Source organism: Echeneis naucrates, chromosome 10 (assembly GCF_900963305.1).
Source record: "Echeneis naucrates chromosome 10, fEcheNa1.1, whole genome shotgun sequence".
In the NCBI taxonomy this organism is placed as follows: domain Eukaryota; kingdom Metazoa; phylum Chordata; class Actinopteri; order Carangiformes; family Echeneidae; genus Echeneis; species Echeneis naucrates.
In genome coordinates, this window is record NC_042520.1 from 25865235 (window position 1) to 25871234 (window position 6000).

The window sequence follows — 6000 nt, forward strand, 5'->3', positions numbered from 1 at the left end:
GCTCAAGAAAAAAAAGTCATATGTAAACAACCGGCAGAGCTGCTGCAAGGTTCCGGTTAACAATGACAGACAGCGCCAACTGGTGGCTGGAGATATTTCTGCACAGACACAAATCCGATGGTAGATAATGACCCTGTCCCAATACACCCCCTTTCCCCTAAATTTTGCATGATCCTTCGAGGGTAGTGGAATTCCTTCTTTCACATGGGGATAGGGGCAATGAATCTAGCCCTTCATATTGAGGTTTTCCAGATGCTGTCTTCCCGAGGAAGGGCCAGTGAAATTTTCCCAGAATGCTTCACATCATCATTTGCATATTGAATCAAACAACAATGGTGACCCCCAGAGAGCAAAAGGATATGGAGAAGTTGGAGGAGACAAACCACAAAATGTGGTTTTTGTAATTTTGTAATGTTCTCACTTTTATTTGTACCACTGATATGCCTTAAGGCTGATCAAAAGGTATATTCAGTATATCCAGATGTTACATGACATAGGGTGTCAAGGTCGGTCTGCCAGTCAAATTAGTTTCTGTTGACTTGGTTTGTTCATCACTTCCTGTTTTATTTTGAAAGTCTTGTCTCCCCTTAGTGTGGTCAATTACTTCCCTTCTGTGTTCTGTTTTCCACCTCAGCTGGTTCATTGCCTTCCCTGCCCTAATGTGTTTCACTTGTGTCTCATTAGGTTCAGTTTGTATTTAAGTCTGGGTGGCTGTCTAGTCCATGTTTTATCCTTGTTCGTCTGGTTGTCCTCTTTCTCGCCCTGCTATCCTGGTTGTCTATTGTCCTCCTGTCCTCTTGTTATCCTGGTTATCCTGGTTAACCTTGTCCTTTGTCTTATTCTCCTTGTCCTGCTCACCTCTGTTCCCTGAGAGTATGTTTATGTCTGTTCCTAGTCTTGGTTTTGTTTATTAAATACATATATTTCCACCACTTTCAACCCTCTCCTGCTTGCTCCTGCACTTGGGTCCTCACTCCAGCACTCATTCACACATCCGAGACATAGGGCAAGATACTACCTTATAGTTCTGTTGTAATTCTATGATATAGCTCAACTACTGTACAGTGGGTAGCCTACTCCACAAAGCAAGGTTATTATGTTTACCAGATGACTTGCTGAGGAAATGCTGTAACCTCTGAAATTTGATTTATAATGACTTGAATTGCAAATCATTTTCAATCATAATTAATATTAATAAGAAGATCATGGGGCTTCAACATGTTGCCATTCTTTAGCTTCATCTTTTTTCCTGTTGGTGGTTTGTTTTTACATCAACCGCCTTGCCAAAGAGCCATGTTGAATCCTCCCAGGTGGTCCTACTGAAAAATATATTTAGAAATCATGTAAATAATATGGGCAGCAAAAAAGCATAGTGGTTACACTATGTACACTGTACACTGTAACACAATACAGCAAGAGGGTCGTGGGTTCAGTTCCCAGCCTGGGTCCTTGCTGTGTGGAGTTTGCATGTTCTGTCTGTGTCTGCGTGGGTTTCCTCCAGGTACTCCAGCTTCTTCCCACCGTCCAAAGACATCCTGTTTAGAGTCAACTGGTGACTCTAAATTGTCTGTAGGTCTGAATGCGAGTGAGAGTGGTTGTTAATCTCTGTTTTTCTTTGTGTGACAAAACAGATGAACTGCTTGTTCTGTTCTGGTCACCTGGTTCAATTTTCTAAAGACTGTATCATATTTTTTTCGATATATTGTTTGTCTCCTGTTCGTTTCCTCCCACCGTTCAAAGACATGCATGCATAGGTTAACTGGAGGCTCTAAATTGACCATAGGTGTGAATGCGGGTGTGAGTGGTTGTTTGTCTCTGTTTGTCCTTGTGTGTTGGCCCTGCGATGGACTGGCAACCTGTCCAGGGTGTACCCTGCCCCTCACCCGATGTGTGCTGGGATTGGCTCCAGCAACCTGGATACGGATCAAGCGGATGAAGATGAGTGAGAGTGAGTGAGTGGTGGTGTTTGGGTCCACTGGACCTGGGGAAATTAAAATCTGGAGGTACTGTGTTCCTTCACTCTGTCCTCTTGCTTCAAATGGCCTGCTCTTATTGTGTGTGTGTTGTCATGCACAAGGTTCCAACATTGTTACATTTCTAAGTGCCGATATCTGTTTGCTCCCATATTCCCGCACATTTTACCCTCTGTATCCTGGTAACCTATATCGTTATCGTTGACAACATATAGCTTTGGCTGTGTGAATCTACATCATAGTTGATCAAGATGGCGAAGAGATTTTCTGCTCAGAGGGCCTTAGAGCTTATTTTTGAAGAGTAGAGAAATTGCAGATTGCGATGACTGATGCTGACAGTGACTTCGAATGAGAAGATGACATTGACCTTGAGCCAGCTCCAAAACGAGCCCGTAAACAGCCAGTCCCAGGAACAGCCCTAAGACCAGCCTCAGGACCAGCCCCAGGACCATCATCAACAGTGACTCTCAATCAACCAGCTGAACTACAACCCTGAATATGGCACTTTTTAATGTTTGCTCTCTATTGAACAAGTGTTTTATCATTAATGACCCGATTTTAGGTAACAAATTAGACTGTTTGTTTTTAACTGAAACATGGCTCGGCACTGATGCACCAGCTGTTCTTACTGAGGCTTCCCCACCCAATTTCCATTTTTTATTCTTTAACAGGAGTGGTAGAAGAGGTGGTAGGACTGCTACAATCATTTCAAACTCCATAACAACAAAGGACATTTGATGACTGCAGTCTTAAGAGTCTGAGGCACATAGCCCAAAGATAAGGTCAGATTGATCAGATCCAGAATGAACAGCTCTGTTAAGTGTAAAATATCTTTAAAGTGGCTGGTTTGTACTGGGTTTAAAAGACAGGTTGACGGTCTGGATGATGAGACTATAGAAGCTAGCTCTCAGAGATTCAGAGAATGATTCCAGATGTACAATAGGCATTGCAGTTGATTCAGGAGTTGCTGTATTCAGTAGAAGATTGTTGTCTAATGTAGTTGAGAGCTGATGAATTCTTTCTCGGATTGCAAGAATTTTATCTGTCAAAACGTTCATAAAATCATCACTGCTTAGAACTAAGGGGATCACTGGTTCAACTGAGCTATGGCTCTCTGTCAGCCTGGCTACAGCGCCGAAGACAAACCTGGGGTTGTTCTTATTTTTTTCTATTAGTGCTGAGTAATATCAACTTCTAGCACTGCGGAGAGCTTTTTTATACATTTTTAAGCTATCTTTCCAGGCTCCGTGAGACTCTTCCGATTTACTAGATTGCCAATTTCTTTCTTTTAGGCTTTAAGGCACGAATTTGAGAATCATACCAGAGAGCCAGCCTCCTCTGTTTGAGTACTTTCTTTTTGAGAGGGGCGGCATCATCAAGATTTGAACACAGTGTGGCCATAGTGCTAATCACAAGGTCATCAACCTGTGTATGAGAGAAATCCTCATTTGAATTTAGATATGGCATTGCTGCAAATGATGACTGAATATTCTCTTTAAATGTAGCCACAGCATCTTCAGATAAACATCTTCTATAGCTGAATTTATTCCTCAATGCTGTGCAGCCAATTAAAGTAAACTCCAATGTAATGAAGTAATGGTCAGATGAGAGTTTTGAGGAAAAATTGTTAACTTGTCAATTTGATGATTGCAGTAGGCACTAGGTCACTAGGTGAAAGAACAAAATCCTACTGGCATTCCAATGACAACACATTTTGTGAAAGCTTTGAACTTATTTTTGCGTCACTGGAGGACCAAAAAATATTAAACTATGGTGGAAGGTAAGAAAGACCTGTCGTGGAACTTTTTACCTAAAAGCACTCTGCACAACAATTTAGTAACACACAAACTTATTGGTTGGAAAGAATATGTATCATAATATAGGAGACACAACTTACTCACAGGATCATACAAGCAGTGTTTCAAAGTCACAGAGCTCTGGACAACAGAGGATTTTGAACACATTCCGATTTCAGATCATTTTAACTTCATCCCTACATGAATGGTCAAAGGCACATCTTCCCCAGGCTCAAGTTATGTTGACTAGCAGGAAACTATTCCTACACAGAAATTTCTGATGACATGCAGTTGCATAAGTTACAGTTATTTTCACAGTAACAGTTGTTTTGAAACAAAAACCAGATACTTTTTCTTCTCAAACCCAAATTCGGGTTTTCTGCCAGCACTACGTTTCCTTCTCTTTTGGTAAGATGAAGGAAGCTGTCAGAGCACTGGAGGTCTAAATTAAAAACATTGAGGGAAGTCTGGATGGGAGAACAGATTCCATCTTGGGTTCTGTGCTGCCAAAAAGAAGATGGAGTTATGATCCTTCCTGGTGGAGAAGGTGAGGGGGACCCTGGTCCGGTCTCGTTTCTACCAGCTGAAAGATCTGGATGCTCCATGTTCTTTCATTTTCAAATTGGCAAGATTGGTGGCCCCAGTGCAGTGATGGCTCTGCTGACGTAGTGAGAGCTGCCAATGTCCTCCAGGCTGGGCAGAGAGCAACCAGTGATCTTCTGGGCTGTGTTGATCACCCTCTGTAGTGTTCTCCTGTCTGCTGCTGAGCACCCCGCGTACCATGCTGTGATGCAGTGTGCCAGGATGCTCATGATGGTGGCTCTGTAGAACAACACCAGCAGCTTCTCCTCTAGATTGTTCTTCCAGAGCACCCTCAGGAAGTGAAGTTGCTGCTGGGCTTCCTTCACCACCGCTGTGATGTTGGCAGTCCAGCAGAGGTTGTCGGACAGCTGCACTCCCAGGAATCTGATGAAGCTGACCTGTTACACACAGTCACCATGGATGTAAAGCGGGGCTGGGTCAGCCCTGCCCTTCCTGAAGTCCAGAATCATTTATTTTGGTTTTGTTATGTTCAGCAGCAGGTTGTTAGCCTACACCATGCTGTCAGTCAGTTGTCTTCATCTCTGTTGTCAGACTCATATCCCCCAGAGATGAACCCAACCACGGTGGTATCATTCGCAAACTTGATGATGGTGTTTGAGTGATTGGTTGGAGAGCAATAATGTGTGTAAAGAGTGAACAGGAGGGGACTCAATACACATCCTTGAGGGGAACTGGTGCTGAATGTGATGGTAGAGGAGAGGTGCGGGCCAAGTTTCATGGACTGTGGGCGGTCTGTGAGGAAGTCCTTGATCCACTGGCAGAGGGGGGTGGAGATGCCCAGATGGGACAGTTGCTGGACCAGGATCTCTGGGATGATGTGAATGAAGGCTGAGCTGAAGTCCAAGAAGAGCATCCTCATGTAGCTCCCCAGGTGCTCCAGGTGGCTTACGGTGTGGAGCACTGTGGTGATAGCGTCCTCTGTGGAACGGTTTGCCCTCTAGGCAAACTGGTGGGGGTCCAGAGTGTGAAGCAGACAGGCCCTGATGTTTTGAGCGACCATTCTTTCAAAGCACTTCATGACCACAGGCATAAATGCAACAGGCCTGTAGTCATTGATGCTCTCCGCTGCTGACTTCTTGGGGACAGGGATGATGGTGGAGGCTTTGAGGCAGGGTGGGATGAATCTGCGACAGGGACAGTTTGAAGATGGTGGTGAAAACTCTGGCCAGTTGGTCGGCACTTGCTCTGAGTACCTTACCAGGTATGCCATTGGGGGCGGCCGCCTTCCTGGGGTTCACCGACTTCAGCATGTTTCACTTCGTGTTCCTGAAGTGTTAGTGTGCTGGTGCTAGAGGGTGGTGAGTTTGGAGTGGCTGCTGGTCTATTTGCCTTGAAGTGGGCAAAGAAGCGGTTCAGCTCCTCTGCCAGCGAGGCATCACTCCTGGCCTTGTCTGGGATGCTGCTTCTGTAATTTGTGATATGATTTATTCCCTTCAACATCTTTCTGCGGTCATTCACAGCAAAGTGGTCCTCTATCTTTTTCTTGTAGGCCACCTTGACCTCCCTGATGCCTCTTTTAAGGTCAGACCTGGCTGCCCTGTACAGGGCCCTGTCCCCTGACTTAAAGGTGGGGTTGCGGCTTTTTAACAGGTACTGAACTTTGCTGTTCATCCAGGGTTTCTGGTTTG